This window comes from Talpa europaea, assembly GCF_964194135.1.
Source record: "Talpa europaea genome assembly, chromosome: 2".
NCBI lineage: Eukaryota > Metazoa > Chordata > Mammalia > Eulipotyphla > Talpidae > Talpa > Talpa europaea.
Genome location: NC_140068.1, coordinates 132725609 through 132738745, shown reverse-complemented (window position 1 = coordinate 132738745; position 13137 = coordinate 132725609). Strand labels below are relative to the sequence as shown.

The window sequence follows — 13137 nt, the reverse complement described above, 5'->3', positions numbered from 1 at the left end:
TGCGCCCGCAACGGACGTCTTCTTGCTGCTCCCGCCCCAAAGGCCTTTTCCCTCCAGAGTCCCGCTCACCTGCACATGCCTCCAACAGCTCCAGGGCCCGGAGGGCAGCGCTGAAGGTGTGGGGGATCTTCGGACCGTGCTCTTGGCAGCGTCGGGGACAAAGAGTCCAGGTAGGTCGGTGGAGACTGTAACACTGGACGGTGGTGATGCTGATTGGCTTCTCTGGAAACCCTCCAGGCAATGGGGAGTGAGAAGTGGCTGGTGAGAAGTGAAACTGTGGAAACAGGAATACCTTCCGGCTGGAGACACCAACTCAGAAAACCTCACAGCTACACCCTGGGAGCTGGCCTTTGCCCAGGACCTTCACCTCCAGATCTTTGTCACACCTTCTCCCTGAGTCCAGGCCCAGGGATTGAGTCAGCGATTCTCAAACATGTTCTTTTCTGGATCGCTGCACAGTCTTATACAGTAAATTAGCTGGGACCCTGAGCATAATTTAAGGAGGTTATAACTCTCAATATTTTCCATGCAATGAATAAAAACAATTTAAAGATGTTTTTATTTCATTTAGAATACTATTAACAACTCATTGCATGTTAACAATGTGTCTTAAAGAAATATTTATGAAAATAATCAGGGTAGTGAGTGGATCTTTTACAGCGTATATTTTTGCAATTGTCTTTCTTCTCTGTCTCACTAGAAGAATGTTAGATCGTCTTATTCTTTCCCGCATATACTCTTGTGATGGTTTGTCAGTGAGAAACTATACAGCCTCATAGAAATTTGTAGGAATAGCATTTTAATTACCATTCAGATAATTGTGAGTATTCACCTTTGTTATACTTTGATAATAAATTGAAGCTATGCAAGTGGTGGTATTTCAAATATTATTTGCAAAGTGAATGGTGAAACAGTATCATTGAATATTTTTATTAATTCGATAAACCTCTCTTGCATATTAATCGATCTTGAATAATGCATTGTTCCACTAGGTTATATGATCTTATGTTAATTATTCTAGAATCAAATTTTAAAAATCATATTTATTTTATGTTCCGAAGATCCCAAAAGACGAGTAAGTGGCTACTGGAAGTTGTTGAATTTAAGTAGTTGATGGGACACAATTTTCCAATATCTGGTTTTCACTTGGAGTTTGCACTTTATCAAGGCAATTAATTACTATCAGTTATCAACTGTCAGTTGATTTTATTAAAAGGAAAGACTCACATTAGTTTTCTAAAAGTGTGTACAGGCTAACCAAATCTAAATTATCATAGCTTTTGTCATTCATCCCTTCAAGTAAAGATGGAATTGCCAAAAAAAAAAAAAAAGACATCTAATTCACTTCAGACAAATGATTTTCTTTGGCTTATAGTACTTTGGATTGCAGCAGAAGTGACTCATATGTACACAGTGTCATCAGAAACTAGGTTTACTTTGTCTCTACATTCTTTCTCTCAGGCTTAAGGCGATTTTTCCCTGCTTTCCTGAGCCTCTCTGGCCAGGACCCCACAGCTCTTCATACTGGACAGGGTGTTCCTGCTGCTGCTGAAACTGCTCTAAGATTTTCCTGGTGTTTCTCCAAGTTAACGGACGTGGCCTTTGGGAGAAGAAACAGAGGGATGGTCACCCCAGAGAGAGATTCACTTAAAAGAGGGAGAAGCCTGCCTCCAGTGACCATGCCTTTAGGTGACCCTATTATAGCAGCTTCCTCCTCACCAGGTTCATGTGTGTACTGATTTTATTGTCTTTTGAGATCACTTTGAAAAGCTGTAGTGTGTGATGCAGCAAAGAGCATGATCTCAAATGAAGGAAAACTGGGTTGGAATCCTCACTCTGCACCTCATTGTACAACTTTGAATAAATCACATACTTTCTCTAAGTTCAGTTCTATCACAAGCACCATGAAGGGTAATAAGGCATGTGAGCATATTGAGGACACAGCTGTGGACTGCAAACTGTACCCCCTTCCATCTGAGGGAAAGAATGATCAGTCAGCTAGTGACCCATACACACCCCATCTTAGGGTTAGGGTCCCCAAGCCTGAGAGACCCTCCTGCTTTCATCTGGTAGGGGCCTTTGATGAACAGACCCTTTGCCCTGACAAGCTGAGGAAATAGGTTGAGGGAGACAGGAGACCCAGGATCATTTCTAGAACTGACAGCTGGACACTGAGTCCAGGGCTGACAGCAGAGCCAAGTACATTTTTGCTACTGACCCAGAACCAGCCCTCATCAGGGCTCTGCTGGCCCAGGACAGTCCTCCCTGAACAGACTGGTCCTGACATCCAGTGGGAGCAGCGGGGGCTTGGGCTCTATACAAGGGCACCTGCACCCCTGTTTTGCCTTTGGTTTGTTCACTAAGTCAGTGAATCCCCACTTTGACAAGATTGAGTTAGATTTCACCATTTTTATTTTTACTATTATTTTTTACCTTATAACTCAAGCCATCTACAGCATAATTCCTTGATAGGAACATTACTTTAATATCATATAACAAGTTATTAACGGAAAACACACAAGTCAGAAATCTTATGTCCTTAACCTTCAAGTCAATCATTAACTTTTTTTAGATTTTTGAAGACATGAAAATAAAAATTAATTTCAAATAACAGCACTCAAACACCATGCATGTTTTTAGGAGGAGCAACATCCTATTTTCCAGGTTTTACCTAAAAACCTTAAGCTAGTACTTTTGAATTTTATCACTCTTTGGGGGTGAGGGTGTAATTTGACTTCTTGGCCTAAACAAGGTACAATATTAAAATAGATTAGTGATCTCTACTGAGAATGTGGCATAATTGGGATTCTAACTCTTTAGGACTGTGAGTGGAAAAACGAGGTGCCCCTCGTCCTCCCCGAGCAGGACCGTTTCACACAATCACTTTTTCTCTGAGGTCAAAGTCTGTGGCTTCATCTTCCTAACAGCTTCCAGGACAGAATCTGGGTTTACTTTGTCTCCAAATTCTTCTTCTTGGTGCTCAAGGAGAATGCCTGCTTTCCTGATCCCACCACAAAAATGCCACCAAGGATGAAGTCTTCCCCTTGCAGGTTTCCAGAGAAGCCGCCACTCTGAACCTGGAAGAAATTATACCAGACACCTGGAAGGACAAATCCCATAAACATCATCTTCAGCCTTTGAGGACCCTAGAACTTTTTCTATTCATCCAGGAAGATTTCTCCTTTGCAATAAGGCTGGAGATCCTTGACTTCAAACTTGATCTACTCCTTCACCACTGCATAGATGGGGATACCCAGCTCATCCAACTTGGGATTCAGGGAGGGCTGGTCTGCAGCCTTTTCCCGACGGAGGGAACAGCTTGGCCTCCGCACAGCCATGATCACGGCTCCACTCTTTGCCCAGAGTTCCTTTCTTTGAAAGTCCCTGGTACTTCTCCAGTGTTTTCAGGTCTCTGTCTCCCAAATACTCCAGCGTTGCTTTCTGCGACTTGGACAGAAACACGTCCATGTTGGCCAGGAGTAGAGCCAAGGCAGCAGCGCCCAGGGCCCCCTCACCAGTGACCACATCCCCAAGGGGAAGGAATTTGGATCCTGTGGTGGCGGTTTCCTCTTTCACGGTCCTTTCTTGCCTCACAGAGCACTAAGCTTACCCTCTCTCCTGCCTCCTCTCCAGACATTTGCAGCCTGGGGAATGATGGACTTAATTAAGCCTCCCGGAACCCAAGGGTCGCAGGAGTGGACCCTGCACCTCGATTTTGCCATGTTTAACCAAAAAATACCTGATGACTATCGCAAGGACAGACATTTTCTAGAAACAACACAATCGTTTACTTGCCCACATAGCCCAGCTCACATCAAGCCCAATCTCATCAGGGGCATTGTGTCCTTTCCCTTATCTGTCCTTCACCCCAGAAATCTCATGAGCATGTGGGGTGTGTGTGTGATATCTTAGAGCAACGCGGAAGCTCTTCTCTCCTGTTCGTGGAGCAATTGTGATGCCTTCTGCTGTTGAGAGTTTTAGCAGGGAAGTCCTGCATTCCTGAGTCAATTTCAACATCATAATCCAGGAGCAACAGAGGTGCTAGTGTTACATGCAGTAAAATACAGGAATTTATCTTTCTGGAACAATGCTGATTAGTCCATATTACAGCAAGCCACCAAAGATTTTCCTGTATTTATATGCAAATATGGTAAATACAGGATGTAAAGAGTTTACCTACCTCATGAGGCCTAGAACCTTTAATTTCTTCACCATGAGGTGATATTTGTGTGTGAGATCTTTGCAAACCACATCCTTCTGTTCCTTCTGGAAATAGAAAATATCCTTTTCCCGTGCTGCTCTCAGAACTGCATTTCCTGTCTGGGATCTCGCCTGTGCTCCAGTGCTGGGGCCAAAGCACTGACCAGGACCCAGCGGGGCTGCTGTCCCCTCTGGGGTGGCTCCTGGCAGTGTGGACAGCACGTGGCCCTCGGTGGGTCTGAGAGTGACTCGGCTGTGACAGGCCTGGCAGAAGCTGTGGCCACAGGGGGTGCTCCCTGGGCCCCTGTCTCCAGGCAGACACTGCAGGTCCCCTCTGCCAGGAGGGTCCACTCGTAGCCTCGAGGTCATGACTGTCCCCCAAGGTCGGTGAGGATGGGGGAATAAATGGAGGGCAGAGGAGACGCTCAGGGAGGAGATGACCACACCTGCCATCCTCAAGCTGCAGGAGCCTCCCATTCTCACCCTCTCCCGTCTCTGCTCCCCCACCCCCTTTCCCTGCAGCCAGGAGAGCAGACAGGGGCTGAGTGTCCACCATGTGCCAGGCCCTGTGCTGAGACTCACAGGCATCAGCTCCCTACCCTCACCACGTCTCTAACCTCACCACACACAGGTGAGGAAACTGAGGCTCTGGGGATGAGTCCCTATGCGGGTCCCACCCCCATGCTGGGGGGATGGGCTGCAGTCTAGGCCCAGGATGAGGCCCACGCCCCTTAGCACCTGCTGCAGTGGCTCCAGCTCCTGCTGTGCCCAACCTTGGAGCCGCCCCTGCCCAATACCCAGGACCCTCACTCTGTCTCCTCGCAGTTACTCACCTTCCTGTCACCTCCTGCTCCCACTGGGGCTCAGGTCACCTGTCACCTCCTCAGGGAGGAGGCCCAGTGGCTCCCAGGTCAGGGACCCCTCGCTCTGTGCTTCCCGGGCCTGTCTCCAGCTGGACTCTGAGTTATAGACACACAGGGTTCTGGGACTGCTCACTCTGCACCCCAGTGCCTGGTGGGGGGCACCCCAAATACAGGTAATTTGAGTTAAGAAATTAATACAGTTATGCAAAAAGTAGCTCTTGTTTCTGGTAATGGCGGGCTAGGACTTTCACACCAAACAACATAATGAAAACAACTACGTATTTTGTTGGGATTTGCCCTGCTTATGCACGCAGAGATTTCAGATATTTCAAGGGCTATGATGTAAAAAAGTGTCCTTATTCTCTTTGAACAGAGGTGAGAAATTGGTCATTCTGTAGAAGTTTGGGGCCTAGCCTCTGTCATCACCTCCCCTCTCTCCCCACGCATCTCCTCCACCACAAGAGCAACATCAGGAGGAAGTTTTTATAAGACTTCACAATAAAAGGGCTACCTGGGCAGGAAGTAGGTGCCCATCACTAAGAGGACCCATCCCTCACTCTGGATGTTGTCCAGTGGATTGTGATGTTGATAAAATGAGAAAGAAACAATAATTTCACCCCCTCTAACATTACACCTTCCTCCAGGAGCTGAGCAGGAGACCCTGCTCCATCTCTCCCTCCCTTCCTGGACTGTAGACAAAGGCTCAGCTCAGGAACTGGGGTGACCTGGGCTAATCCTGCCCCTGGGCCAGGCCAGCAGGGCACACAGGAGGCCCCTGGGCCTCCCCCTGTGTGGCTCCCTCCAGCTCTGGTCTAGAGAGAAAGTAGCTGCAGCCCACAGAGGAAGTGACCCCTGGGAAACTGAGGGGCTGCCAGGCTGGAGCTCCCTGACTCCAAAGGAGATGATCTTGGAGTGAGCATTAGAAGAGGAGAGAGCGAGCTGCCCCCATAGCCCAGCAGGGCCCCACCCAGGCTCCTTACATCTAACCATGGGAATAGTCCCAACCCCCTCCTGTCTCCAGATCCTCTGCTGCCTCAAGTCCTGCTCCAAACCTGCTTCTCCATGGAACTGTACTTATTGGGGTGTTGCCTGACACTCTTCACTCTGGGATTTGGATTCATTTATGCTGGAGGTTAATGTGCGATTGTCCTCCCATTGCCTTATGTTGTGCCTGTCTCTCCACACACACACACACACACACACACACACACACACACACACTTACACACTCCCCTCTCCTTGGGAACCAGACCCTCACTCAGCACTGGGGTTACTCTGACCCTCTGTCTCTGGTCCCCTCAGACCCCCCCTCTCTGCAGTGTCTCTACTCAGCGGTGTCTGAGCAGCCCCCAGAGTCCCTGCACCTCCTGCCTCTGACCTTGTGGGAAACCAGCCCCTCAGCCTGCATGACAGTGAGGAGGCGAAGGCAAAGTCCTAAGGTCAGTGACTCATGGAGAAGCCAAGTTATTTATTTTTTTAAGGTAACATTCGTTTACACACTGTACATGAGTCAGAGGTAGAGGTTCATTCTCTTCAGATACGTTATCTCATCATCCCCTCCCCTGAGGCACCCATATCACCCTCCTAGTCCTTTGGACCCTGTTACTCCTTTGCCCTCCACCCTCACCCCTCTCTGGTAGCCTCAGTTCTGTAGCAAGACTCCAAGAATTTGGTTTAGTTTTATCTATTCCTTTGCTTTGTTTCTTCATATCACACATGTGAATGAAATCACCTGGTATTTGTCTTTCTCCTGATTTATTTCATTTAGCATAATTTTATCCATTTCCCTACATGTTGTAAATTGAAGGTTTCATCTTTTTTTTTTCAACTTGACAGCTGAGTAGTACTCCATTGTGCATATATACACCACAGCAGTTCCACTCATCTATTTTATCCACATAGATTGTTTCCATAGTTTGGCTACAGTAAATATGATTGTGATGAAAACAAGAGCACATATATCTCTTGAAATGAGTTCTTGCATTCTTTGGATAACTCCCAAGGCGTGGAAAGCTGTATCATCTGGCAGATCCATTTTTAATATTCTGAGAAACCTCCATACTGTTCTCCGCAGGGGCTGGACCAGTTCCCACAATAGTGTATGAAGGTTCCTTTTCCCCACACACTTGCCAATACTGTTCTTTCTTGTCTTTAGCAAGAGCCATCTCACAGGTGTGAGGTGGTATCTCTCACTGTGGTTCTGATCTGCATCCCCTAATGATGTGTGATAAACATTTTTCCATGTGACTGTGGCCATCTGTATCTTTTCTGGAGAAGTGGTGAGCCAGGTCAATTTAGCTCCTCTCCCCATGTTTTGAGCGGGCTAATTGTTTCTTCTTGTTGCATGATATGTGCTATTTGTATATCGTGGATCTATGATGTGCAAATATTTTCTCCCACTCCATACTGTGTCTTTACATTTAATGATAATTTCTTTCACTGTGCAAGAGCTTTTCAGTTTGATGTGGTTCCACTGGTCTGCTTTTGCTTCTGTTTCTTTGAAGGATAGAAGCTATTTAGGGTAGTGAAAATACTCTGTATGATACAATTTGGTGTCCAAGTCATTGTACATTTGTCTAAAGCCCACAGAATGGATAACACCAAGAGTGAGCCCTAAGGGAACCCAAAGGCTGTGAGAGATTATTATGATGTGCAAGTTCATCACTTGTAATAAATGTGTCATTCAGGTTCTCAGGTTCTCTGACTCCTCATAGAGCATCTCAGCCCCAAGACACCGCCCTCCAGGATCCTCAACTCTACCCAACTCAGACCCCACCCAGTCCCGGCAGTCCAACCAGAATCACAAATAGCGAGGCAGCGCCCTCATATGCACAGGGCTGACTACTCATGATCTGTGAAGAGTTATACAGTTGAAAGAATTTTAGCATGATTTAGTTTTGAAAGAGTTTTTCATGCACACAGAAGAAAATTTTATGCTCAAGAATTTACATAGATAAATAATAACTCCCTCCCCCAAAAGCCCTCCAGTGAGCCAGGTCATCTGCTCAAAACCAGTTAACAATTTATTATTTTTCTTTGAAGAAAAACATTTCTATAATTATATGCAGCCCTTATTGTATGTTGTCATGTAAGTATAAGAGTTTAAGACACAGAGTAGAATAAAATATCTATTGTGTTAGGCTACTATCAGTAGCAGGAGTAATCAGGGTGCACTGTAGTTATTTGCTTCTGTCAGCTTCTCTCTGGTGCTTTTATGAGGGGTCAGGGTGCTCTCATCATCAAAGCCCTGTTCCCTGGCACTGCCTGAGGGAGAACAAAACAGAGCCCGGGCCTTCCTAGTGGCACAGGCAGTTGAGTGCTGCACTGTGAAGCTGTCCACAGACTCTGCAGCGTGGGTTCAATCCCGGCTGGCTAGCAAGAATCCCACATGGTGCGAGAGATCTCTCCTGTCTAGCCTGCCACTCCCCTCAGCAGTGTATTTCATCACTCTGTTCCCAGCTCTGTCTCTGGTGAATCCTCTCACCCTCCTGCACATCTGGCCTGTACCCCAGTTTTTATATAAATTAATCTAAAAAAAAAAAAACAGAACCTGGTCAGAACCATGAGAGATGAGACCCCAGGAAGAACTGCTGTGAGTGACACACCCATGGGCTCCATCTATCCTGTCCCCAGGGGCTCAGGGATCAAACCCCTTATCCACACTTACCTATAGTAGGAGTGTAGCTTCCTCCTTATTCACCTGCAATGGAAGAAACGTCATGAGAGACCAGGATGGAGTCAGCCTATGAAGTCCTAAAGGAATTCCCTAATCCTGGACCACAGGGAAGTTTCCTGAACTGTCACTGAAGATCCAGGGTAGGACTGGGAAATATGAAGAAAGGACATGAGGGGAGAGTGGCCCTACTGCTTCCTGGGTCTGTCCTCAGCAGGGACCTTCCACTCTGACATTTGCTGGGAATCAGGCCCCATCACCAGAATTATCAAGATGAACAATTGGTGACTCATTTTCAAAAATGCTTTATGAAAGAGTGAGTGTTAGCCATCAGCTTCAGACTGGGCAACATAAGTGTGTGGATGGTACATGTCATTACCCTGGTAGGGAAAGTTGTACCTGGAGATTGAAAATCCCCAAGTGGACAAGATCCCCCATCCCCACTCTCCCTTCCCTACCTGAGCACTTATTCCACCAATTCACAGCTACAGTCACCAAAAGTAGAAAGAGAAGCACGCCAGCAACTATGCTCATGATGGGGTTGGTGGGCTGAGAAGGTGGCACTGGAAGGGAAGGGAGGTGAGACCCTGAGCCCCAGGTCTCCATCCTGACCCACGGAAAGTCTCTGGAGGTGTTCCTGCTGCCCCTGAGAAGAACGTCTTTGCCTACATCCCCCTCCTCATCCCATTTCAGGATTCGAGGCTCCAGCAGCCCCTCATGCAAACGACACGTGTATCTCTGCTCCTTTCCAGAAGGCACTACCACTGTTGCCCACTTCTGGAAGTTTCCATCACCCTCAAGCTGAGTCTCCACCAGCTCCATGTCCTGGGTCAGGCACTCCCCATCTGGCTGCCAGGTCAGGGTGATGTCTTCTGGGTAGAAGGCCAGGGCCCAGCACTTCAGGTTGTTCCCATGCTCAGAGATGGGGTAGTAGGTCACCCATGTCTCTGGGGATTTTGAGGAGAAGGGTCAGAACATTAATAATTTGGGTTTTTCCTTATGGAGACTAAAGCAGCCTCACTGACCATCCTCAGAATGAACAAGGCAATGGGTTTGAAAAGAAGAAGCACAAAACCTAGAAAGGAGCCTGGGAAGTTTGGGATAATCTATTCCTTAGAAAGTTCTAGAATTAGGGTGGGAGCTCAGGATAGGAGGCTCCAGGGTTCTAAGGTGGAGAACACAGCCTTTTATTCTGACCTGGGGACTTAGAAAATCAGGAGTCAGATCAGAAAAATGTCCTCTGACCCAAAACAAGACCTGGAAAGAGAAACTGAAGGTAACCAACATGGCTGGTGGGTCAAAAAGATGTAGTGAAGGGCTATTTTTCAGAGATGGTCTCCCCTCCAGCTCAGCAGAGACTGGATTCCTTAACTGTTCTAGAGGAAAAGTAGCACCCTCTGGGCGAGTGTCTCTCCAGTGAGAACATGAAACTAAGTGGGATTCCTCCCTCTGGAACTAGAAGCAGATGCTGTTCTGACCAGCATTCTATTGTCCTTGTGGGGTGCCATCCTGAGTGAGGGAGGTTGGGAGACTTTGTGGCTTCTTTAGCTGCAGCTTCTCCTTACCCTTCTCAGGGTGTTCGAGCTGCACTGCCTGGTGCTTCCCCTTCAGTGAATTCTTACCCTGCTCTGCAGGAGAGGCCGCCTCTGACTTTGACTGGGTGAGCTCAACTGCTGTGTCTGCCAAGGCCCAGGGGGCGCTGGTCCTAGGGTCCTAGTTCAGAGCAATGTAATCGGAGTCATCTGAGGACTGACAATGCCCACAGAGGAAGCGCCCATTGCACCTCACTAGCTGCCAAAAGCCCTCTGGAGGGTGTGAGACCCTGTCTCTAGTCCACGGTCTCACCGCGGTCTCCCTGCCCACACCTAGACCTCTTGCCCAGAATAAACCTAAACTGAACCTGAAATCTCACAGGTGACAAAATCACCCATGACGGGTTCTTGTCAGGTTGAGGGTTCTGGCGGGTCCATCTGCCTCAGGATGCTGGCTTGGACCCAGAATTTGGGGTTACCTGCCTGTAGTGCCAGGGAGGGCTCTGAACAGGAGCTCTATGATCTAGCAGACAGGTAAAGGAGAGTCCTGGAGCCCTCAGTGGCTTTTCTCAGGTTTTATTGAACTTTGACATGTAATGCAGCAACCAGGTACATGGCAGATAGGGATGCTAGGGAGCCAGGAGGCCAGCAGGCCACCCAGCCCCCCGCAAGTACTCTTGCTCCTTCCACTTTACTGGGCTTGTTAGGGGGAAAGGATGTCCTGAGCAAACTCCATACAGGCTTTGTGGACTCCACCCCCACTCCATCAAGACCCTGGGAACTACAAATCCCATGATCACCAAAGGGAGGGTTGCGAGGATCTGAGGGCCGAGTTAAGCAGCCATGTTCTCTGTTTGGGCATTTAACCAACCATGTGAGCGAGGGTCAGCCTCTTGATTATGTGGCGCTTGGTCAAGGTGGGTCATTGGGATTCCAGGTCAGCCAAATGGGTAGGACACATTTAAGAATTCATCTCCCTCTTCTTCTCCCTGAGTTATTCATTTCATTTACCCTTCCCTTGTAAATAAATCTTTTATTAACCTTTTTGTGTGTGCCTGCAGTTTAGCACTAATAAATCCCTTTTAAGCTCTGGTGAGGACCCACAGTCAAGCAACCCATTTCATATAGGGGTTGCTCTGTAACAGCTTGGCACCCAATGTGGTTGTTCAAGTTACACCTGTGGTTGACCAGCCCAGAGTAACTTTCCTTGCATTGGTTACCATAAGCAAACTCAGTCTGTAGGACACGTGGTGAAAATCTTTGTCTCAGGTCTTGAAAAGTTTGGTTTTTTTTTTTTCCTTGTGTACAACTCTCTCTTGTAGGTGTGTTTCAACCATGAACTTAAACAGTTTTATCACTAGCTTGAATTCTTTCAGTTTTTTTCCTGGCCTTGACTTTAAGTAGCCTTTTTCCATTAAATATTACCACCAGTTTTTAAATGTAAATAATTTAATAAAACCTAGTATATGGCACATGATTTTCTTTCTGTATACATACAATGGTGGTTTACAAGCCATCCCTGCTTTAGAATCTGTGCTTCTAGGTGTTTTTTGGGTAGTGTGTGTAAGTGCCATTTGCTACATTATTGCTTCTACGAGAGCTAGATGTTGTACTTCACCCATTGAGAATATGCAACAACAAATTCAGGCTCTTAATTTGGATCTGCAGAGTATGAGTGATGAAAATGGTACTGTTTTTGAGTCAGCTTTTAAAATGGTACTGTTTTTGAGTCAGCTTTTAAAAGTATGCAGGACCAGATACAGGCCGCCCTCCATAAATGGATATGACGATGCTCGGCTAATGGCACAGAGAAGGGATAAACCTTCCCCTTCCCATGAGGACTGCAAGAGGGTGGAGTTAGAAAAGGAGGATTATCATTTGTTACACTCCTTAAACACATCAGGACAGAATCCTTCTCAGTGTGACAAGGCCCCTCCTGCGCAGACTCCTGAGGCTCCAAAGCCCCACTGCCATCCAGGGAAGAAACAAAAATGGCATCTCCTCCCCACACTAGTCACAGCACCCACTTTGGCAGGAAGGGTCACCCTGAGGCAGGACAGTTTCCTCTCCGTCAGGGGCAACCTGCTGGGTATGTTTGGTGGCACCATCCTTTTAGCACCACGGACCTCCTAAATTGGAGGAGCTCTATCCCCTCGTACTAGCAGGCTCCTAAAAGGATGGCGAACTTGTTTGCCTCTATCTTCCTCTCCCAACGCCCTAAATGGGCAGATATACAGTCCATGCTACAAACTTTGCTGACTCTGGATGAGCAGAGAATGGTTTTCAGGAAAGCCAGGAAGGAGGCTGACCGTCTCCACCAACAGGATGGAGAATCCTCAGAGCCAGAGGTGGTTGTTCCAGTGGTAAATCCCAAATGGGACCCCAACAATGGGCAATGGAGATGTTAGAACTGTATAAAAAATGTTTACTGGTTGGACTGAAGCAGGGAATCCCCCCCCCAAAAAAAAAATTAATAAAATCTTACAGCTCCATCGAAGTTCCTTGAAAGAATTATACAGACATATACCAACCGCACACATATAAACCCAGATGCCCCAGAAAATGCTCGTCTAATCACTATGGGGTTCATCACACATAGTGCCCCAGACATAAAGAAAAGTTAGCTAAGGTAGACGGCGTCACAGAGATGAGTCTGTCCCAGGTAGTGAATTAGCATTTTGGGTTTATAACAACAACAGAGAGGAAAAGAGACCGAAGCCTGCAAATGTTTTTGTACAGAGAGCACAGGACAGGGCTTCAGGGAAATAGTAACAGAATGGGGAGAGGACCCAGGAGAAGTGAACCCAGGGTAAGTGTGGGAGAAATCAGTGTGCTCACTGCAGGAAAGAGGGACTTTGGAAGTGCAGTT

The 13137-nt window shown here is 47.1% G+C and overlaps 1 protein-coding gene and 1 pseudogene across 2 annotated transcripts in view; both read right to left on the bottom strand.

Moving 5' to 3' along the window:
* LOC311188342 (HLA class I histocompatibility antigen, alpha chain G-like) overlaps positions 1-13137 on the bottom strand; it is a gene marked incomplete at both ends in the record, with an annotated part of 505427 nt that overhangs the window by 183717 nt on the left and 308573 nt on the right. The gene's annotated exons all lie outside the window — the stretch shown is intronic.
* LOC311167495 (peroxiredoxin-like 2A) lies at positions 2881-3527 on the bottom strand (annotated as a pseudogene). Its single transcript has one exon. The product of its transcript is annotated as a peroxiredoxin-like 2A (transcript).